Source organism: Moschus berezovskii, chromosome 16, assembly GCF_049115385.1.
Source record: "Moschus berezovskii isolate FMDL1 chromosome 16, NW_MosBer_1.0, whole genome shotgun sequence".
Classification (NCBI taxonomy): domain Eukaryota; kingdom Metazoa; phylum Chordata; class Mammalia; order Artiodactyla; family Moschidae; genus Moschus; species Moschus berezovskii.
In genome coordinates this window covers 38131623-38156710 of record NC_142475.1, presented here as the reverse complement: position 1 = coordinate 38156710, position 25088 = coordinate 38131623, and positions in this window count along the sequence as shown.

Genomic DNA, 25088 nt, shown 5'->3' with positions numbered 1-25088 from the left:
ATCTGAGCTGCCCCCACAGCAGGTCCAGAGATCAGCACAGTGTTGGAGGGCATCCTAGGGAGGTGAGGTTGACTGTGACTCCTGGTGAGGGAAAGGACTCTGACAGCTGTGACTCAAGAAAAACATTTATTGTTCTTATGTTTTGACTTGTTCCATAGATTCTTTTCGACTTTTTTCTTTTTCTTTGCTCCCCCTGACCCTGGTTGTAATTGTCGATTTTACTGACTTTCAGTTCAGTTCAGTTCAGTCACTCTGTCGTGTCCGACTCTTTGCGACCCCATGAATCACAGCACGCCAGGCCTCCCTGTTCATCACCAACTCCCAGAGTTCACTCAAACTCATGTCCATAGAGTCGGTGATGCCATCCAGCCATCTCATTCTCTGTCGTCCCCTTCTCCTCCCGCCCCCAATCCTTCCCAGCATCAGAGTCTTTTCCAGTGAGTCAACTCTTTGCATAAAGTGGCTGAAGTATTGGAGTTTCAGCTTTAGCATCAGTCCCTCCAATGAACACCCAGGACTGATTTCCTTTAGAATGGACTGGTTGGATCTCCTTGCAGTCCAAGGGACTCTCGAGAGTCTTCTCCAACACCACAGTTCAAAAGCATTTTTTTTTCCCCCTCAGTCACGTTTTTTTTATTGTTGTTGTAAACCTCTGCCTCTACATTGGGCCAGAGAAGGCAATGGCAAGCCACTCCAGTACTCTTGCCTAGAAAATCCCATGGACGGAGGAGCCTGGTAGGCTGCAGTCCATGGGTTCGCTAAGGGTCAGACACGACTGAGCGACTTCACTTTCACTTTTCACTTTCACGCATTGGAGAAGGAAATGGCAGCCCACTCCATTGTTCTTGCCTGGAGAATCCCAGGGATGGCGGAGCCTCGTGGTCTGCCACGACTTCAGTCGGACTGAAGTCACTTAGCAGCAGTAGCTACATTGGGCTTTTGCAGTTCTGAGGAGTTTTCCTTTTTTTCCTTTTTTCTGTCTTCTTTCTTTTCTTTTTTTTTTTATATTTTAATTTTTAATTTTCTTAAACCTATTATAGTTTTTCTACATTTATTCCTTTGCTTGCCTTTCCTACTGTTCTTTTCCCCTTGCAGTTAATCTTCAGTGTATACAAATCTTCATCTACCTCTATTTAACTTTGCATATCTATTCTTTCTTTCTTTTTTCTTTCCTTTCCTCTCAAAACATTTGTTAGTTTTAGTTTCATTGCTTTATTCCAGTTGGCACCTTGCTTTAGTTTTGTCTTCCAGTTTGTGCTTTAGTTAGTTTTGTTCTGGCAAATATAATTTTTGGTTTCCTTTGTATGCCGGGTCAATCTATTGTACTTTACTTTTGTTGGACTGTTGTGACTTTGCTCATGGGTGTACATGTATATGTGTATATTCCATTATTTTAATTATTATTTGCCTGATTTTGTAACTTCCATTTTTCTGGAGTTCATCTTTGCTTTCTCATATTGGGATATTTGTTTTAATCTCACTTAATGCCATAACAAACCATTTGTGGAATCTTCATTCCTGACCAGAGATCAAGCCCTGAGCCTTTGCAGTGGGAGCAGACTCCAAGATCCTAAACTACCAGACAACTAAGCCTAGGGAGGATTGAATAGTGAGAACTCACACAAAGGAAACCAGTTGAATACAAAACCAGCATTACCCAACCACCAGTAGCAGCCTGTGCAAGACACATCATCTAAACAACAAACAAAACAAAAATACAAATGCAATCATCAGAAGACAGGATTACCACCTCACTCAGCCTTGCCCATTATAGGAAAAATAAACAAATAAACAAAAACTAAGCACAAATCTCACCCTATACAAGGCTTACACAAACCACTGGACCAACCTTAGGAGGGAAGAAACCAAAAGAAAGAAAGAATTCAACCTTTAAGCCTGGGAAAAGGAGACCTCAAACACAATAAGTTAAAAAAAATAATGAAAAGGCAGAGAGTTCAGGTCAGTTCAGTCACTCAGTCATGTCCGACTCTTTGCAACCCAATGGACTGCAGCACACCAGGCTTCCCTGTCCGTCACCAACTCCCAGAGCTTACTCAAACTCATGTGCATCGAGTCAGTGAAGCCATCCAACCATATCATTCTCTGTCATCCCCTTCTCCTCCCACCTTCAATCTTTCCCAGTATCAAGGTCTTTTCTAACAAGTCAGTTCTTATCATCAGGTGGCCAAAGTATTGGAGTTTCAGCTTCAGCATCAGTCCTTCCAATGAATATTTAGGACTGATTTCCTTTTGGATAGACTGGTTGGATCTCCTTGCAGTTCAAGGGACTCTCAAGAGTCTTCTCCAACACCACAGTTCAAAAGCATCAGTTCTTCAGCGCTCAGCTTTCTTTATACTCCAACTTTCACATCCATACATGACTACTGAAAAAACCGTAGCTTTGACTAGACAGACCTTTGTTGGCAAAATAACGTCTCTGATTTTTAATAGGCTGTCTAGATTGGTCATAACTTTTCTTCCAAGGAGCAAGCATCTTTTAATTTTATGGCTGCAGTCACCATCTGCAGTGATTTTGGAGCCCCCCAAAAATAAAGGCTGCCACTGTTTCCATTGTTTCCCCATCTATTTTCCATGAAGTGATGGGACCAGATACTATGATCTTAATTTTCTGAATGTTGAGTTTTAAATCAACTTTTTCACTCTCCTCTTTCACTTTCATCAAGAGGCTCTTTAGTTCTTTACTTTCTGCCATAAGGGTTGTGCATCTTCATATCTGAGGTTATTGATATTTCTCCTTGTAATCTTGATTCCAGCATGTGCTTCATCCAGCCTGGCATTTTGCGTGATGTACTCTGCATGTAAGTTAAATAAGCAGGGTGACAGTATGCAGCCTTTACATACTCCTTCCCCAATTTGGAACCAGTCTGTTTTTCCACTTCCAGTTCTAACTGTTGCTTCTTGACCTGCATATAGATTTCTCAGGAGGCAGGTCAGGTGGTCTGGTATTCCCATCTCCTTAGGAATTTTCCAGTTTGTTGTGATCCACACAGTCAAAGGCTTTGGCGTAATCGATAAAGCAGAAGTAGATGTTTTTCTGGAACTCTCTTGCTTTTTTGATGATCCAACGGATGTTGACAATTTGATCTCTTGTTCCTTTGCCTTTTCTAAATCCAGCTTGAACATCTGCAAGTTCTCAGTTCACACACTGTTGAAGCCTGGGTTGGAGAATTTTAAGCATCATTTTGCTAGCATGTGAGATGAGTGTGCCACTCTTTGGCATTGCCTTTTTTGGGGATTGGAATGAAAGCTGACCTTTTGCAATCCTGTGGCCACTGCTGAGTTTTCCAAATTTGCTGGCATATTGAGTGCAACACTTTCACAGCATCATCTTTTAGCATTTGAAATAACTCAACTGGAATTCCATCACCTCCACTAGCTTTGTTCGTAGTGATGCTTCCTAAGGCCCACTTGACTTCACATTTCAGGATGTCTGGCTTTAGGTGAGTGATCACACCATCATGGTAATCTGGGTCCTGAAGATCTTTTTTGTATAGTTCTTCTGTGTATTCTTGCACCTCTTCTTAATATCTTCTGCTTCTGTTAGGTTCATACCATTTCTGTCCTTTATTGTGCCCATCTTTGCGTGACATGTTCCCTTGCTGCTGCTGCTAAGTCGCTTCAGTCATATCTGACTCTGTGCGACTCCATAGACGGCAGCCCACCAGGCTCCACTGTCCCCGGGATTCTCCAGGCAAGAACACTGGAGTGGTCTGCCATTTCCTTCCCCAATGCATGAAAGTGAAAAGTGAAAGTGTGCTCAGTCATGTGCAACTCTTAGCGACCCCATGGACCGCAGCCTACCAGGCTCTTCCGTCCATGGGATTTTCCAGACAGGAGTACTGGACATGTTCCCTTGGTATCTTGAATTTTCTTGAAGAGATCTCTAGTCTTTCCAATTCTATTGTTTTCCTCTATTTCTTTGCACTGATCACTGAGGAAGGCTTTCTTATCTCTCCTTGCTATTCTTTGGAACCCTGCATTCAAATTGGTATATCTTTCCTTTTCTCCTTTGCCTTTTGCTTCTCTTCTTTTCTCAGCTATTTGTAAGGCCTCCTCAGACAACTGTTTTACCTTTTTGCATTTTTTTTTTCTTGGGGATAGTCTTGATCACTGCCTGTTGTACAATGTCAGGAATCTCTGTCCATAGTTCTTCATGCACTCTATCAGATCGAATCCCTTGAATCTATTTGTCACTTCCACTGTATAATTGTAAGGGTTGATTTAGGTCATACATAAATGGTCTGGTGGTTTTCCCAGTTTCTTCAATTTAAGTCTGAATTTATCAATAAAGATTTCATGATCTGAGCCACAGTCAGTGCCTGGTCTTATTTACACAAATGAAGGAACAAACTAGAAACACAGAAGTCCAAATAAATGAGGAGGAAATAGGCATACTACCTGAAAAAGAATTCAGAATGATGATAGTAAAAATGATTAAAAACCTTGAAAACAAAATGGAGAAAAGGCAAGAATCAATTAACAAAGACCTAGAAGAATTAAAGAATAAACATACAGAGACAAACAAAACAATTACTGAAATTAAAAATACTCTAGAAGGTACTCCGGGAGTTGGTGATGGACAGGGAGGCCTGGCGTGCTGTGACTCATGGGGTTGTGGAGAGTCGGACACGACTGAGCAACTGAACTGAACTGAATTGAACTGAGAAGGAATCGATAGCAGAATATCTGAAGCAGAAGAATGAATCAGTGAACTGGAAGATAAAATGATGGGAATAACTTCTGAAGAGAAGAATAAAGTAAAAAGAATGAAAAGTACTGAGGATAGTCTCAGAGACCTCTGGAATAATATCAAATACACCAATATTCAAATTATAGGGGTCCCAGAAGAAGAAGAGAGAAGGAAAGGATATGAGAAAATTTTTGAAGAGATTATAGTTGAAAATTTCCCCAACATGGAAAAGGAAGTAATCAATCAAGTCCAAGAGGCACAAATAGTCCCATACAGGATAAACACAAGGAAAAACATGCCAAGATACATACTAATCAAACTAACAAAGGCTAAACACAAAGAATATTAAAAGCAGCAAGAGAAAAGCAACAAGTAACATACAAGGGAAACCCCATATGCCTCACAGCTGATCTTTCAGCAGAAACTCTGCAGGCCAGAAGGGAATGGCAAGATATATTTAAAGTACTGAAAGGCGAAAATCTACAACCAAGATTACTATACCTGGCAAGGATCTCATTCAAAATTGATGGAGAAATAAAAAGCTTTTCAGGCAAGCAAAAGTTAAGAGAATTCAGTACCACCAAACCAGCTTTACAACAAATGTCAAAGGGACGTATATAGTCAAGAAATCAAAGAGAAGAAAAAATATCTACAAAATCAATCCCACACAATTAAGAAAATGACAATAGGGACATATATATCAATAATTACTTTAAATGTAAATGGTTAAATGCTCCAACCAGAAGACACAGACTGGATAAATGGATACAAAAACAAGACTCATGTATGTGCTGTCTACAAGAAACCCACCTACCTAAAGATACATATAGACTGAAAGTGAGAGGATGGAAAAATATATTCCATGAAAATGGGAAGCAAAAGAAAGCTGGATAGCAATCCTCATATCAGACAAAATAGACCTTAAAATAAAGACGATTACGAGAGATAAGAAAGCATACTACATAATGATCAAGGGATCAATCCAAGAGGAAGACATAATAATTGTAAATATTTATGTACCCAACATAAGAGCACCTCAATACATAAGAAAAACACTGACAGACATAAAAGGAGAAACTGACAGTAATGCAATCATAGTAGGAGACTTTAACACCCCACTCACACCAATGGACAGATCACCAAAAAAGAAAATTAATAAGGAACACTTCTTAAATGATGCATGAGATGAGATGGATCTCATTGATATCTTCAGGACATTCCATTCAAATGCCGAAGAATACACCTTCTTCTCAAGTGCACATGAAACATTCTCCAGGTTAGACTACATCTTGGGTCACAAATCAAACCTCTGTAAATTTAATAAAATTGAAATCTTATCAAGAATGTCCTCTGACTACAACACTGTGAGACTAGATATTAATACAAGAAAAAACCTGTAAGGAACACAAGCACATGGAGATTAAACAACACATTTCTAAATAACTAGCAAGTTACTGAAGAAATCAAAAGGGAAATAAAAAATTTTCTGGAAACAAATGACAATGAAAACATGACAACTCAAAATGTATGGGATGCAGTGAAAGCAGTTATAAGCGGGAAGTTTCAGTTCAGTTCAGTTCAGTCATTCAGTCGTGTCTGACTCTTTGCGACCCCATGAAACGCAGCACACCAGGCCTCCCTGTCCATCACCAACTCCCGGAGTTCACCCAAACTCATGTGCATTGAGTCAGTGATGCCATCCAGCCATCTCATCCTCTGTCGTCCCCTTCTCCTCCCGCCCCCAATCCCTCCTAGCATCAGTCTTTTCCGGTGAGTCAACTCTTCGCATCAGGTGGCCGAAGTATTGTAGTTTCAGCTTTAGCATCAGTCCTTCCAATGAACACCCAGGACTGATCTTTAGGATGGACTGGTTGGACCTCCTTGCAGTCCAAGGGACTCTCAAGAGTCTTCTCCAACACCACAGTTCAAAAGCATCAATTTTTCGGCACTAAGCTTTCTTCACAGTCCAACTCTCACATCCATACATGACCACTGGAAAAACCATAGCCTTGACTAGACGGACCTTTGTTGGTAAAGTAATGTCTCTGCTTTTTAATATGCTACCTAGGTGGGTCACTACTTTCCATCCAAAGAGTAAACGTCTTTTAATTTCATGGCTGAAATCACCATCTGCAGTGATTCTGGAGCCCAGAAAAATAGTCTGACACTATTTCCACTGTTTTTCCATCTATTTCCCATGAAGTGATGGGACCAGATGCCATGATCTTTGTTTTCTGAATGTTGAGCTTCAAGCCAACTTTTTCACTCTCCTCTTTCACTTTCATCAAGAGGCTTTTGAGTTCCTTTTCACTTTCTGCCGTAAGGGTGGTGTCATCTGCATATCTGAGGTTATTGATATTTCTCCTGGCAATCTTGATTCCACCTTGTGCTTCCTGCAGCCCAGCGTTTTATAGCAATACAATTCTACCTCAAGAAACAAGAAAAACATCGAATAGACAACCTAACTTTACACCTAAAACAACTGGAAAAAGAAGACCCAAAAAACCCCCCAAAAGTAGTAGAAGGAAAGAAATCATAAAGGTCCAAGCAGAAATAATTGTAAAAGAAATTAAAGAAATAATAGTAAAGATTAATAAAACTAAAAGCTGGTTCTTTGAGAAGATAAACTAAGATCATGGCATCCAGTCCCATCACTTCATGGCAAATGGGGAAACAGTGACTGACTTTATTTTTTGGAGCTCCAAAGTCACTTCAGATGGTGATTGCAGCCATGAAATTAAAAGATGCTTACTCCTTGGAAGGAAAGTTATGACCAGCCTAGACAGCATATTAAAAAGCAGAGACATTACTTTGTCAACAAAGATCTGTCTAGTCAAGGCTATGGTTTTTCCAGTGGTCATGTATGGATGTGAGAGTTGGACTATGAAGAAAGCTGAGTGCTGAAGAACTGATGGTTTTGAACTGTGGTGTTGGAGAAGACTCTTGAGAGTCCCTTGGTCTGCAAGGAGATCCAACCAGTCCCTCCTAAAGGAGATCAGTCCTGGGTGTTCATTGGAAGGACTGATGTTGAAGCTGAAACTCCAATACTTTGGCCACCTGATGCAAAGAGCTAACTCATTTGAAAAGACCCTTATGCTGGGAAAGATTGAGGGCAGGAGGAGAAGGGGACGACAGAAGATGAGATGGTTGGATGGCATCACTGACTCAATGGACATGGGTTTGGGTGAACTCCAGGAGTTGGTGATGGACAGGGAAGCCTGGCATGCTGCGGTTCATGGGGTCGCAAAGAGTCAGACATGACTGAGTGACTGAACTGAACTGAGAAGATAAACAAAATTGACAAACCTTTAGCTAGACTCATCAAGAGAAGAGAAAGAAGAATCAAATCAACAAAATTAGAAATGAAAAGGGAGAGTTACAACAGACAATGCAGAAATACAAAGAATTATAAAAGACTATTATGAACAACTATATGACAATAAAATGGATAACCTGGAAGAAATGGACAGGATTCTTAGAAATGTTCAATCTTCCAAGACTGAACCAGGAAGAAGTAGAAATTATGAACAACCCAATACAAGCAATGAAATTGAAGCTGTGATCAAAAATCTCCCCAAAATCAGAAGCCCAGGACCAGATGGCTTTACAGAATCATATCAAACATTTAGAGAAGAGCTAATGCTTATCCTAAAACTCTTTTAAAAAATTGCAGAGGAAGGAACACTTCCAAACTCATTCCACAAGGTCACTATCACCCTGATACCAAAACCAGACAAAGACAACACAAAGAAAGAAAACTACAGGCCAATATCACTGATGAACATAGCTGCAAAATCCTCAACAAAATTTTAACAAACAGAATTTAGTAACACATCAAAAAGCTCACACACCATGATTAAGCTGGGTTTATTCCAGAAATGCAAGGATTCTTCATTATACAGAAATTAATCAGTGTGATACACCATATTAACAAGTTACAAGATAAGAACCATATCAGTAGATGCAGAAAAAGCCTTTGACAAAATTCAGCACCTATTTATGATTAAAACTCTTCAAAACCTGGGCATAGAAGGAAGCTACCTCAACATGCTGCTGCTACTGCTGGTGCTAAGTCGCTTCAGTCGTGTCCGACTCTGTGCGACCCCATAGACGGCAACCCACCAGGCTCCCCTGTCCCTGGGATTCTCCAGGCAAGAACACTGGAGTGGGTTGCCATTTCCTTCTCCAATGCCTGAAAGTGAAAATTGAAAGTGAAGTCGCTCAGTCATGTCCAACTCCTAGCGACCCCATGAACTGCAGCCTACCAGGCTCCTTCGTCCATGGGATTTTCCAGGCAAGAGTACTGGAATGGGTTGCCATTGCCTTCTCCCACCTCAACATAGTAAAGGCCATATATGATAAGCCTACAGCAAACATTATTCTCAATGGTGAAAAACAGAAAGCATTCCCCCTAAGATCAGGCACAAGACAAGGGTGTCCACTTTCACCACTATTATTCAACACAATTCTGGAAGTCCTAGCTACAGCAATCAGAGAAGAACAAAAAATAAAAGAAATCCAGATCAGAAAAGAGGAAATAAAGTCCTCACTGTTTGAAGGTGACATGATACTTTAGAAAACCCTAAAGATAGTATCAGAAAATTGTTAGAGCTAATTAGTGAATTAAGCAAAGTTGCAGGATACAAAATCAATACACAGAAATCACTTGGGTTTCTCTATACTAACAATGAAAAATCAGAAAGAGAAATTTAGGAATCAATCCCATTCACCATCACAACAAAAAGAATTAAATATCTAGGAATAAACTTACCTAAGGAGACAAAAGAACTGTACACAGAAAATTATAAGATACTGATGAAAAAAATCTAAGATGACATAAACAGATGGAGAGATATTCCATGTTCCTGGATAGGAAGAATCAATGTTGTGGAAATGACAATATTACCAAATGCAATCTACAGATTCAGTGTGATCCCTATCAAATTAGCAATGGCATTTTTCACAGAACTAGAACAAAAAATTTCACAATTCATATGGAAACACAAAAGACTCTGAATAGCCAAAGCAGTCTTGAAAAAGAGGAATGGAGCTGGAGGAATAAACCTTCTTGACTTCAGATTATACGACAATGTTACAGTCATCAAGACAGTATGGTACTGGCACAAAAACAGAAATATAGACCCATGGAACAAGATAGAAAACCCGGAAATAAACCCATGCACCTCAGTTCAGTTCAGTTCAGTTCAGTCGCTCAGTCGTGTCCGACTCTCCGCGACCCCATGAATCACAGCACGCCAGGCCTCCCTAATCCATCACCAACTCCTTGAGTTCACTCAAACTCATGTCCACAGAGTCGGTGATACCATCCAGCCATCTCATTCTCGGTCGTCCCCTTCTCCTCCCGCCCCCAACCTTTCCCAGCATCAGAGTCTTTTCCAGTGAGTCAACTCGTCGCATGAGGTGGCCAAAGTATTGCAGTTTCAGCTTTAGCATCAGTCCTTCCAATGAACACCCAGGATCGATCTCCCTTAGAATGGACTGGTTGGATCTCCTTGCGGTACAAGGGACTCTCAAGAGTCTTCTCCAACACCACAGTTCAAAAGCATCAATTCTTCGGCGATCAGCTTTCTTCACAGTCCAACTCTCACATCCATACATGACCACAGGAAAGACCATAGCCTTGACTACACGGACCTATGGGTACCTTATTTTTGACAAAGGAGCCAAGAATATACAATGGGGCAAAGACAGCCTCTTCAGTAAATGGTGCTGGAAAAACTGGACAGCTACATGTACAAGTGTGAAATTAGGGAGATGGTTCAAAAGGAAGGGGATATATGTATGCCCATGGCTGATTCATGCTGAGGTTTGACTGAACAACAAAATTCTGTAAAGCAATTATCCTTTAATAAAAAAATAAAAAGAAAAAATTTGTTAATTATTTCATAACAAGAATAGAGGTAAATAATGATTTTCAAGAAAAACTGAGAGTTATAATAACTCTTTAAGATCACACAGATGATATAGCAATAGTTTATTTCAGGTTTCCAATTTTTTAATAAGATCTTCTTATGAGGTAATCTGGGAAGATGCTTACTATAGTTAACTGAGTTATGAGTTATAGTTGTTGAACTGATAAGAGGTTAATTCTATTAATAATTATTACTGTAGAGCTATAGAGTTGTACTTTATATCTGCATTTAGAGTTGTAGAGCTTTATTTTATCAAGCCAGTGCCTTCCTGTGTAAGTTCTTTGAAGGACCTCACATTTATATTCTGCATCCATTGTAATCCTTGGAACATAGCAACAACTCAATAAATGCTTAGAGACAGTGATCTCATTTGGCTTCCAAACAACCCAGTGAGAAAATCAAACAAAGATGATAAGGATAAAAATAAAATTTAAAAATTGCTAATGTTCATTATTAGGGGTTCCCTGGTGGCTCAGTGCTAAAGAATCTGACTGCCAATACAAGAGAGGCAGGTTGGATCTCTGGGTCAGGAATATCCCCTGGAGAAAGAAATGGCAACCCAGTCCAGTATTCTTGCCTGGGAAATCCCATGGACAGAGGAGCTTGGTGGGCTGCTGCCCATGGGGTTGCAAAAGAGTCAGACACGACTTAGTGAATAAGCAACAACAGTATTTATTGAGTATATTCTGTGTTTAAGGCATCATATTAAGCATTTCACATAGAGTACCTTATTTACTTCTTAAAATAATTCCAAGAGATAGGGGCTATGAATATTTTAGTTTATGGATGGCGATGGAACCTGAGAAAGGTTAAATGGTTTGGCCAGTGTCTATCTAAGAAGTTGCCAAACTCAGAGAAGAATTGAGGTTGTCTGATGATAAAATCAGTGCTCTTTCCATTTTCTTCTTCCATCTTTCATTAAAACCAAATTTTATCTCAATATGTGGAATCTTCCCTTTGCCCAATTGGAAAAAAAAAACAAAATCTGAGTTCCTGAAAATAAAATTTAAGGAATCCTGAGCCCCCATGCTGCAACTACTGAAGCCTGTGAGCTCTGGAGCCTGTGCTCCACAACTAAAGAGTCTGGCACCACAATGAAAGATCTGGCATGCCTGAAGATCCCAAATGCTGCAACTAAGACCTGACACAGGCCAAAAAATAAGCAAAAATTAAAGAAAAAACATCTAGAGTCCTACAGTATAGAATAATGCCACTCTGCATAGTACAAAAGGACGAAAGCTTTAGCGCCAAGGTCAGCAACCCACCAACACGAATAGAGGTTTTAGGCCAACAGGAGACTGACATTTTAGATCTTTAAATTCAAGGGGAGAAGGGTTTGATATCAGTATGAACTGGTTCACAGGAGAAAACATTTGGCCTATCCACCTTAACATCTTGTCTTTATAAAATGTTATCAAATTCATCTCTATACTTAAAGTGATGAAGGCTGTATTAGTTATTACGTTTGTCAGATTTGAAGCAGATTGGGGCAACTCCAAACCACAAGTGAATTATGCCTTTTTCCCCTAGACTTTCTCACCTGGGTTCTTTAGATCACTTCTTATCACTTTTTGAGCAGAAATTCAGAGTGAGAGTGGAAACAAGGATGTGTCTTTGTTTAAAAACCCCAAGTGGGCAGGGCTCTGGTCTTGCCTGTGCACCTCCCCCACTGATGCCACTATTTTGCCTGCCACCCTCACCTCCAGCTTGTTGGCCTACTGAAGGAGAACACCCAGGGCAGGTCTCAATCCTTGTCCTGCCTCCCTCTCCCTCTCAAAGGTGAGCATGGAGCAAGGGCAGGTTGGCTGGTCAATTAGCTGAATATTGCTTGGCAGGAAGCTGTGCACAGTTGGATCAGAGCACTGCTTGGCTAGGGTAGGAGAGGGGGACAGTCTCCTGTTTTATACCCACCCCCTGGCATCTGTATGAGGCAGGTTAATGATCAGAATTGCCTGTGGCCTGGGATTTCCCTGGTGCTCCAGTGGCCAGGACTCCATGCTCCCAATGCAGGGGGCCTGGGTTCCATCCCTGGTCATGGAACTAGATCTCCTATGCCACGGCTGAAGATCCTACACACTGCAAGGAAGATTAAAGATCTGGTGTGCCACAGGTAAGACCAGGCACAGCCAAATAAAGTAATAAGACTTAAAAAAAAAGAATTGCTTGTGGTCTGAAGATGACTGGATTGGGTGGCAGTGGGAACAAAAGGGCAGGGAGCACTGGGGGTGGATTCGGCAACACGTGGCCCTAGAGTGAAGGGGGACAGCTGACTGGGTCCCTTCCAGTACATGCCTCCTACCACCTCCCATCATGGGACCTGGGAACCCGGGGAGATTCTTACCAGGTCAGAACTGCCACTCCTGACAGTGGCAGCAAAAGTGGGAACCATAATTAAGGAACTTTATAATATATTTTATTCCTTTGGGACCACATTCCCCCATATAACACGTGTGTTGATTTGCTACAGCTCCTATAACAAATTCCTACACGTGTAACAGCTTCAACGCGACAAGTATATTAGGGTACAGTCCTGCAGGTCAAAAGTCTAACAGGGTCTGCTGGACTATGCTCATTCTGGAGGTACCAGGGCAGGATCAGTCTCCTATTCCAGCTTCTAGAAGCCCTTTCCTCTTCAAAGCTAGAATGTGATATTGCTTGTCCGTTCGGTTTTTTTTCTTTTTTTAATAATAGTTTTGTTTATTTATTTATTTTTGGCTGTGCTGGGTCTTCGTTGCTGCGCAGGCTTTTCTCTAGTTGCAACGAGCAGGGGTTACTCTTCCTGGCAGGGCACAGGCTTCTCACTGCGGGAATTTCTCTTGTTGCGGAGCACAGGGTCTACAGCGCAGGCTCAGTAGTTGTGGTGGACAGGCTTTGTTGCTCTGAGGCATGTGGGGTCTTCCCAAACCAGCGATCAAACCTGTGACTCCCGCGTTGGCAGGCAGTCTTTACCACTGAGCCACCAGGAAAGCCCCTCCTCTCCTTTCTGATACCCTGTCTTCTTCTCCTCAGGCCCCTCGTGGTTACAGTGGGCCCGTCTGGATCATTCGGAATAACTGATCCAGCTCAAAACCCTCAATTTGATCATAGCTGCAGAATTCCTTAAACCAGGTAAGGAAACATATTTGCAGGTTCTGGGGACTAGGATTAGCGGACATTCGTGGGCGCCATTGTTCACCTTTACAACGCCTGAGTCTGATTTTCCATCTTCATAATCTGATCTTCAAACCCATTTACAGAAATGCACAGAAATATGTTATATTAAAGTCGAGGGCTACCTGCAGAGAGGTAGAAAAAGATTTCATTAGAAAATAAAATATGCTCTCTGCTCCCAAGAGGTACTACTTGGTTTTGGTTTGTTTTAAAACCTCTTCTACTCTTTTAAAATAAAATGGAGAATCAGAAAACTGGGAAAGCAGAGGAGACACTGAGAAAGACAAAGCTACTAATGGCTATTCTAAGATCAAAGAGAGAACTAGCAAAGCTACTTCTTGTTTTTTAAGTGTGAACAGGTGGAAAATTACCTTATCAGTTCAGTTCAGTCACTCAGTCGTGTCCAACTCTTTGCACCTCATGAATCACAGCACGCCAGGCCTCCCTGTCCATCACCAACTCCCGAAGTTCACTCAAATTCATGTCCATCGAGTCGGTGATGCCATCCAGCCATCTCATCCTCTGTAGTCCCCTTCTCCTCCCGCCCCCAATCCTTCCCAGCATCAGAGTCTTTTCCAGTGAGTCAACTCGTCGCATGAGATGGCCAAAGTATTGGAGTTTCAGCTTTAGCATCAGTCCTTCCAATGAACACCCAGGATTCATCTCTTTTAGAATGGACTGGTTGGATCTCCTTGCAGTCCAAGGGACTCTCAAGAGTCTTCTCCAGCACCACAGTTCAAAAGCATCAATTCTTCGGTGATCAGCTTTCTTCACAGTCCAACTCTCACATCCATACATGACCACAGGAAAAACCATAGCCTTGACTAGACGGACCTTGGTTGGCAAAGTAATGTCTCTGCTTTTTAATAGGCTATCTAGGTTGGTCATAACTTTCCTTCCAAGGAGTAAGCGTCTTTTAATTTCATGGCTGCAATCAGCATCCTCAGTGATTTTGGAGCCCAAAAAAATAAAGTCTGACACTGCTTCCACTGTTTCCCCATCTATTTGCCATGAAGTGATGGGACCAGATGCCATGATCTTAGTTTTCTGAATGTTGAACTTCAAGCTAGCCTTTCACTCTCCTCTTTCACTTTCATCAAGAGGCTCTTTAGTTCCTCTTCACTTTCTGCCATAAGGGTGGTGTCATCTGCATATCTGAGGTTATTGATATTTCTCCCGGCAATCTCGATTCCAGCTTGTGCTTCTTCCAGCCCAGCGTTCCTCATGATGTACTCTGCATATAAGTTAAATAAGCAAGGTGACAATATACAGCCTTGACATACTCCTTTTCCTATTTGGAACCAGTCTGTTGTTCCATGTCCAGTTCTGACTGTTGCTTCCTGACCTGGATACAGGTTTCTCAAGAGGCAGGTCAGGTGGTCTGGGATTCCCATCTCTTTCAGAATGTTCCACAGTTTATTGTGATCCACACAGTCAAAGGCTTTGGCATAGTCAATGAAGCAGAAATAGATGTGTTTCTGGAACTGTCTTGCTTTCTCCATGATCCAGCGGATGTTGGCAATTTGATCTCTGGTGCCTCTGCCTTTTCTAAAACCTGCTTGAACATCTGCAAGTTCACGGTTCACATATTGCTGAAGCCTGGCTTGGATAATTTTGAGCATGACTTTACTAGCGTGTGAGATGAGTGCAATTGTGCGGTAGTTTGAGCATTCTTTGGCATTGCCTTTCTTTGGATTAGAATGAAGACTGACCTTTTCCAGTCCTGTGGCCACTGCTGAGTTTTCCAAATCTGCTGGCATATTGAGTGCAGCACTTTCACAGCATCATCTTTCAAGATTTGAAATAGCTCAACTGGAATTCCATCAGCTCCACTAGCTTTGTTCGTAGTGATGCTTTCTAAGGCCCACTTGACTTCACATTCCAAGATGTCTGGCTCTAGGTGAGTGATCACGCCATCATGATTGTCTTGGTCGTGAAGATCTTTTTTGTACAGTTCTTCTGTGTATTCTTGCCACCTCTTCTTAATATATTCTTCTGTTAGGTCCATACCATTTCTGTCCTTGATCGAGCCCATCTTTGCATGAAATGTTCCCTTGGTATCTCTAATTTTCTTGAAGAGATCACTTGTTTTTCCTATTCTGTTGTTTTCCTCTGTTTCTCTTTGCATTTATCTCTGAGGAAGGCTTTCTTATCTCTCCTTGCTATTCTTTGGAACTCTGCATTCAGATGCTTATATCTTTCCTTTTCTCCTTTGCTTTTCGCTTCTCTTCTTTTCACAGCTATTTGTAAGGCCTCCTCAGACAGCCGTTTTGCTTTTCTTTTCCATGGGGATGGTCTTGATCCCTGTCTCCTGTACAATGTCACGAACCTCCGTCCATAGTTCATCAGGCACTCTATCTATCAGGTTTAGTCCCTTAAATCTATTTCTTACTTCCACTGTATAATCATAAGGGATTTTATTTAGGTCATATCTGAATGGTCTAGTGGTTTTCCCTACTTTCTTTGAAATTATCTTATAAGATCTGTAAATAAAGGCAAGGGATTTTTAATTAAGTTGCCTCTGAAGTTTATGTGTTTTTTCTTTCTTTCTTTTCTGCTGAAGTCTTCGTATTTGTTTCTGAAATTGAAAAGGTTTGTATCCAGGATAAAATTTGAATCTTTGATCCAAAAATAAAACATTATATATGATTATTAAATATTTCCTTGTCCTCACTTAAGGGAGCTGTTGTAGGACAATTGTCTGTACTACTTAGTATTACTGGATATTTATAAGAATAAATTTGCTCACCCTTTTTAATCTAAAGGTAAATCTTTCTGGTGAGCAGACAGAAGTATTCTCCTTAAGCCAGAGATGAAACCAAGGTCAAATCAAATTGGAGTTTATTACATCTAAGAAACTGAGAATGGGGTTTTTCTATATTTACTTAAACACGTGGCTTTATCAATGTTACTTAATATTTGTATGTGGTTGCTTTCCTAGGGAGTTATTCCATTTGTTGAAGGAAAGAATGATAACTAAGTGAGAAAGACAGCTAACTTCTCTGCAGTAATCCCTGTGATAGTATTTCTTCTTCCAGGAGGCCATCCTAAAGCATTATCTGGGGACAGTGTGGCCTGCTTCTGGGTAAAATTCACAGGAATTTTAGATAAAAGTCCCTGCAAATTTAAATTGATAAAGTAAATGTAAATGTCAGATTTCATCCTGTAGATAGGAATGCAAAGGAATTCTAAATGCCCTTTTGGGACAGGTTGAATTTACTGACCCCTCAAGATAATATATCTAGGGGAAAATCTTTAAAGGGGACCGCAGTCATACACAAATCTTCTCCTTTCTTCCTTCATCTTCTCTTCCCCATACTCGGATCTATTGATCTAAATGATAACAATGTTTATATTTGTGCAGCGTGTATTCTGTGTCAGACACCTCTCTGAGCATTTTACATACAATATTTCATTTGATCCTCATGGCAACCCACTCCAGTGTTCTTGCCTGGAGAATCCCAGGGACGGGGGAGCCTGGTGGGCTTCCATCTATGGGGTCACACAGAGTCAGACACGACTGAAGTGACTTAGCAGCAGCAGCAGCAGCAACGCTGTATAATTGGAGCAGGGCATGGCAACGCACTCCAGTATTCTTGCCTGGTAAATTCCATGTTCAGAGGAGCCTGGCGGTCACAAGGAGTTGGACATGACTGAGCAACTAACACACACACTCACAACACTGTATGATGGATACTATTACCCTCTTTTTATAGATGAGGAAACCAAATTTAAGTAATTTTCCCAAGGTCATACAACAAAGTGACAGAGGCAGCTGGAGTATGAATGTTTGACTGCAAATTCCACACCCTGAACCAATACATTGAAATTTTGCATCTTTTGCCAGGACACAGCTTCTAAATTCCAGGTGGAATTTTTGCATCGTAGATATTAATAAGGAGTATAAATGTCACGGAACTCCCAGCTTAGCTGTTTTTAGTTCCCTCTGCCTGGTCATGGGACAAGAGGTGGCCCCTCCTGGATTTGCAGCAGGCTCCTTTCTCCCCCCAAGCTGTGAATAGAGAGCCTTCAGGGTGCTGAATCACTCTGCGGTTTTCCTTCCCCGCTCTGGACTCACAGAGGCCCGTTTCACATCCAGTGAATTCTGTATCTACCAGCCAGCTTGTAAGCAGTGTGACTGTCACTAAAGAAATGAAGGAATTTTACACTCTCTTTCAAAAGCAAACAAACCTGGACATCCCCCTGAACTTTGCAGCAAGCCCAGGAGTGAAGGCGGCCCCCAGCTCTATGAAAGTGGACGTTGTGTGGAGGAAAGGCAGTGTTGCTTTTGGAAGTTCACGGGGACATGCTAAGCTAACTTTGATCCCTTTTTCTGGCGCCCTGGCTCCCGAAATCACCCTCTGCTACCCAATCAGTTGATGAAACACTCTGATGATTTGATATGCTTGATTTGAGGTGCCAGGAATGCCTAGATGGTATGCATGACCCAGGCCTGTCACATGGGGTGGGGTTGATCCACCCAAGAAAGCTCAGTCTGCTTACCCCTTGATGTTCGTGTAAACACAAAATCAGGTTTAAGTGAATTTGTGGAGGGCAACATGTGAAGGCAAAAAAGGGACCAGCCATAACTCCTGTGCTAAGAGTGAAAGATGTTAAAGGCGGATTGTGTTGGTGGGAACTTCAGGTCCTATTTGGCACTGGCTAGACCAGCTCTTCTCCCTCAGCCTGCCCCCTTAAGACACTACCCAGATACCTGGGTTCAAAGCTTGGAGCCTAGGAAAATTTCAGAATTTAGTACAGACGGCAGTGTGCAGACGCAGATTTGGAAGCATGAGAAAAGGAGAAAAAAACTAGGTCCAAAGGCCAAAGCCTCTCTCTTCTCCCCAATACCATCAGCTAATCTTCAATTGTTGTTATTCAGTTGCTAAGTCATGTCCAACTCTTTTGCAACCCCATGGACTGTAGTCTGCCAGGCTCCTCTGTCCATGGGATTTTCCAAGCAAGAATACTGGGGTGGGTTGCCATTTCCTTCTCCAGGGGATCTTCCTGGACCAGGGATTGAACCCACATCTTCTGCACTGGCAGGCGGATTCTTTCCCCTTGAGCCACCAGGGAAGTCCAATTTCTTCCTTTACTTCTTCTTTTTCTTTTTTAAAAACTCTGTTCAAGAGTAGAACAGTGACTTAATGGGTGACACAGAAAAAGAACAGCATTAGACACCAACAGTTCTCAGTGCTATGATTAGTAGTTGCTGCTGCTTGTCATAATACATCAGAAAAACAGCAACCCATCTGTTCCAAATTGATATAGCAAAGGCTCTGAGAGAAGTGTTTATCCAGCTTCTATGGGAAAGTGTCTGCATTTTATGGCATATTGACGTGTGTGCCCATGTAGCTAAAAGATGTCAGATGCCAGCTTACTACCTAGCTGTGTATCACGTAACATCTGTCACCACAATAGAAGAGTTTGACAAGTGGGCTGTTTTAGCATGAAAATGTCCAAGTGGGAGGAAGACTCTCCTTTGCTGAAAGTGAAATGCCACTGCAAATCTCCAACGCCACTTGGACTAGTCTGTACTGAGGATATAATGGGAAATGGAATCAAACCACCTCTCCAGCCCACAAAACAAATTGCTCTAACACTGTGTGTTGGCGTCTCCCAGGCACTTCTCACTGGTGGTAATTAGCAGCACATAAATGCTAATGACTAATTAGCTTGGCCTATTTGATTCAGGAGAATCAAAGTGAACTATTGTCCAAAAGCCTGACTTAACAGATAAATATAGACAGTAAAAGTGCAAATTTTAATAGCTTTCAATAACTCCTGGGGAAGTAGTTGATGAAGGGAGAGCTGGGGCAGGGGGGTTGGGTTGGGGGGAGAGGGTCGGGCGGGGGAGAGGGTATGTGAATAAATTAATGTTATTTACATGTTAGGAGGAAGAACTGCGTAATTCTCAGCCTCTGATTGCCAGGATCTCAGAAAAGAAATTGAATTCACAGAGACATATGAATTTTCTCTGTATACATTGATGTGGAGCTCTGTTTTTCCTCTGTTGTCAGAGGCTATGATACCTAAAACTTACTGCAGGAACATCTGGTATCCTTAATAAAACATGTCAGATAAATGGGTGGCTTCTGCACAGCATATGTGTATACAGGGGGAAATAAATAATTCACTTTTCTGGAAAAATATCAAGGTCAAAGAGATGCCTTTTTACAACAAGTTGTTAATGGGGTGTCACAAGGCTGCCTACTAAAGGCCCCCGTACTGTGTCCTTCATCGAGCAAAGATTCCAGAATTTCTTCTATAAAGGATGGTTCAGGGACAGCAGTGAGTTACCACAATGGACTTGAGGGCTTGTCTTAAAGCTGCGTTGGCCAAACAAGCATAGCTTTGACTTGTTGACTTGTTGGCTTGGGTACATGTCTTTAGAGAAGGGAAGGTTATAGGGAATGAAAAGTCCCCCCTTTCCTATCCCCAGGGGACCTCCTGGAATGGCACTAGGGGGTGGGGGTGGGGGAACTGCTTTTTGGAATATTTTTATTCTCTACTGGATTTCTTCACGTACCTGATGTAATCAATTTTTCTTAGAGAAACCAGGAGGAGGGCTTGGATTTTTGTTAGTTTTTCTTACATTTAAATGCCTGTATTCAAATCTTGTTGATTCATTTTATATAACTGAAATGCTTTTTTCTGTTGGGAAATTGGAGTAAAGTTTAGCTTTGCTTTTTTTTTTTTGCTATTTTATTTATTTATTTATTTTTTATTGGAGGCTAATTATTTTACAGTATTATATTGGTTGGTTTTGTCATACATTGACATGAATCTGCCCCGGGTGTACATGAGTTCCCCTTCCCGAACCCTCCTCCCACCTCCCTCCTCCCCTTATCCTCCCTCTGGGTCATCCCCGCACACCAGCCCCGAGCATCCTGTAACATGCATCGACCCTGAACTGGTGATTCATTTCACATATGATAATATACATGTTTCAATGCCGTTCTTAGCTTTGCTTTTATATTATCTTCAGTCCTTTAAAGTGCTTCTTCAGGGATGAATTCGCATACATGTGACCTTTCTCAGCTTCACACAAGCACCTAAAACCTGAATGGCACACATCTTACTAACTCAGAGTCTCCTCATTTTACTTTGACAATATTGTAAGCAGGGACCTAGGATACTCAAATATATATTCTAATTCCAATTTCTCAACATCAGACTCATCATAAGATACATTTTATAATAAAGCCCCACCAAAAGTAGTGTGAGCTTTGGTTTTTCTTTGAAGCTAGTATATTTGTATACCCCAAATACTGTAATATGTAAACACAACAGTACTATGAGATCCAGAATCATTTAAGAGTTCTGGTTATTGAAAATGTGGCTTGGGAACTCTCTGGCAGTTCAGTGGTTAGGACACTGTTTTTCCACTGCAGGGGGCCCGGATTCAATCCCTCACTGGGGACCTGAGATTCCACAAGATGCTCAGCATAGCCAAAAAAAGAAAGAAAGAAAATGCAACTCTATTCTGACCATGTCAGCCAAACATCTTGTCACTTCTGAAATCCTGGTTACAATAAAACTAAGGAGATAAGTTAATATTCTTAGGCCCCTGAAAGTCAGAGATTACTTCAAAACCCTAACATAGTTTAGAAAAATAACCTTCAACGTCACTGTATAATCTCATCACACACATATCACAAACACCAGGTCCAAACAGACAGAATAACAGTCTAGCACCCCTTCAAAAGAAACTGTAAGCTGCTGCTGCTGCTGCTAAGTCACTTCAGTCGTGTCCGACTCTGTGCGACCCCATAGACGGCAGCCCACCAGGCTCCGCCGTCCCTGGGATTCTTCAGGCAAGAGTACTGGAGTGGCTTGCCATTGTCTTCTCCGAAACTGTAAGCATCTACCCCAAAAGGGGTGATTTACTCTACTGAGGGCTAGCTGAGTAGTTTACAGTTCACATAATGCTATTTGGAACCTCATTTTCATGGGCAAGAGTTTTTCTTGGAATAGTCATGTTCTACTAATGCAGACAGTGAATAGTAATGTCACATTAATAAAGACAGCAGACTATGTGGGTATAGATGGTTGGGTCTCATTATGAAAATAGCAAAATGTACAAGAATAAGATGCTGTGAGATCATCATTCTTTCCTCACCCCATACTCATCCTTTTTCTTGTATTTTTCTGTTTCATCTGTTTCATGATGTTTCTACCCATCCTGACAGCCAGGCTGAACACCAGAGGACCTGCCTTGACTCTTGGCTAACGTTTAAACTCTTCTGCGTCTTTAAGGTACTATGTGTTTCCTGAATCCTTTGGCTCCTCTTCATTCTTCGCGCAAACTCTCCTCCTCCCTCACTTGGCTATAGCAATACCCTCCTAGCTTCCTATCTCAAGTCAGGTAAGTATCCCCTGCATTAGCAGGTGGATTCTTTACCACTGAGCCACCTGGCTTCCCTTATGTATGTGTGTGTGTGTGTGTTAATTGCTCAGTCGAGCCCAACTCTTGTGACCCCATGGATTGTAGCTAGCCAGGTTCCTCTGTCCATAGGGATTCTCCAGGCAAGAATACTGGAGTGGGTTACCTTTCCCTACTCCATCCCTTATTATAGTAGTGTGTATATACTAATCCCAAACACCTAGTTTATCCCTCCCCCCTCCACCTTTCCCCTTTGGTAACTATGTTTGTTTTCTAAGTCTGTGAATTTGTTTCTGTTTTGTAAATATGTTCATTTGTATCCATTTTTAATATTTCACATATAAGTGCTAACATGTATTTGTCTTTCTCTGTCTGACTTCACTTAGTATGATAATCTCCAGGTTCATCCATGTTGCTCCAAATGACATTATTACATCTTTTTTAATGGTTGACTAATATTCCATTATATTTATGTACCACATCTTCTTTCTATTCATCTGTTGATGAACATTTAGGCTGCTTCCATGTCTTGGCTATTGTAAATGGTGCTGCAATGAACACTGGGGTACATGTATATTTTTGAAATATGGGTTTTTCCAAATATATGCCTAGGAGTATGATTGCTAGATCAAATGGTAGCTCAATTTTTAGTTCCTTAAGGAACCTCCATACTATTCTCCATAGTGACTGTACCAATTCACAATCAGGAATACATTCAATAGATAGCCCTAACCCCTACCCCACTGCTAAATCACTGCCATTTTACTTCTGAGTGAGTGGTGACATCATTTCTGTCCTTGGACTAACTAAAGGGATAAAAGACAAGGTGATAATCAGCGATGAGGGGAGGATAACTAGAGCACATATTAACTGGAGATCAAGAACGCTGATTCTTTTAAAATGGAGTCAGACTTTTCTAACAAGCAATGTTTCCAAGTAAAAGAGTACCTACAAAAATGGGAGTCGCAAAGAGTCAGACACAATTGAGCGACTGAGCACGCACCCACAGATGTACGTATTACCATATATAAAATAGGTAATTGACAAAGACCTAATGAATAGCACAGAGAACTATACTCAATATACACACAATATCCTGTAGTAATCTACATGGGAAAAGAGTCTGGGAAAGAATAGATATATGTATACGTGAATCACTTTGCTATACCCTTAAGATGAACACAACATTGTCAATATATATTGGCAACTATATGCCAATATAAAATAAAAAAGACTTATGAAAAAAAAGAGTAAAAAGAAACAAGAAGTCCCACTTTACTCCAGTTTTATCACCTGTGGATACTGTTGGTGTCCTGCTCAAATTGCTTTCATCCCTTTCACCCCCTCTGTTCGTCCACCCCCGGACTGTGCATGCTTTTCTGGAACTGTAATGGAAAGAGGACTGTCCTTTGGCAATGGAGCTGCCTAGCCCACAGGAAAAACAGGAACTGCCCAACAGTCTTTGTTTCCCCCGGAGTGGCCAGTAGAGGACAACTAACCGGTGTGGGAGTACAAAACACCAGCTACTTTCCTGAAGGTGGGGCAGATTCTGAGGTGTAATTTTGTTTTTGCTGAAGTACAGCTGATTTATAATGTTGTATTGGCTTCAGGTACACAGTGCAGTGATTCAGTTATTGCTGTTGTTTAGTTGATTAAGTCACGCATGACCCTTCGGCCACCCTGTGGACAGTAACCCACCAGGCTCCTCTGTCTGTGGGATTTTCTGATAACTCAGTGGGTAAAGAATCCACCTGCAATGCAGGAGACTCGGGTTCGATCCCTGGGTTGGGAGGATCCCTTGGAGGAGGAAATGGTAACCTTTTCCAGTATTCTTGCCTGGAGAATCCCATGGACAGAGCTGCCTGGCAGGTTACAGTCCATAGCATCGCAGAGTCAGACATGACTCCAACAAAGCACACACACACACACACACACACACACTTTTCCAAATTCTTTTCCCTTTTATAGGTTATTACAAAATATTGAGTAGAGTTCCCTGTCCTACACAGTAGATCCTTGTCTGTTCTCTATTTACATATAGTAGTGTGCATATGTTATTCCCAAACTCCTATTTTATCCTTCCCATCAAGCCCCATTCCCCTTTGATAACCATAAGTTTGCTTACTATGTCTGAGAATCTACTTCTGTCTTTGTATGGCTTACTTTACTTAATATGATAATCTCTAGGTCCATCCATGCAAATGGCATATTTCATTCTTTTGTGTATGTGTGTGTGTGTGTGGCTGAGTAATATTTTGTAGTATATATGTATTGTACCTCATCTTCTTTGTCCAAACATCTATTGATGGATGTTTAGGTTGCTCCCATGTCTCAGCTATTGTAAATAGGGCTGCTATAAACTAAGGTGTACTTTTCAGGCTCAATCTAGGACTTAACTTGAAACTGCTCCTGTGTTTGACTTCTTCGCTTCCCCTATCCTGTTTCTCCTACTTCCTTATTGGCTTCTTCTGGAATCATTTCCTTAAAAAAAATAAATCACTTGAATGTAAACCCTTGGCTCAGGGTCTGCTTCTGGGAGAACCTCTGAAAAATCCCTTCATCAGAAATCCATCGAAAATAAAGATTGGACCATGTCACTCTCCTGCTGAAGCTTTCATAAGTGCTTATTACCTAGGTGACAGCTTTATGTGGCATTTGACGTTGGCAGCTATCAGCATTACCTCCAAAGTCTCTCCTAGCCCAGTATCTTAACCTAGGGAGCAGTGGGGTTGAACAGCTCCCTTGTCTCCTGCTTGGTTTCTGACGTTCCCATTAACTAAGAAATTTCTAGAAGCCCCTCAACTTCCGCAGCTCCCCGGATGGGTTGAGGCTCCCCTTTTGTACTCTTGTAATAGCCTATCAATCACTTTCAAATGTGTTCCATTTACTACATTGTATTACAATTCTC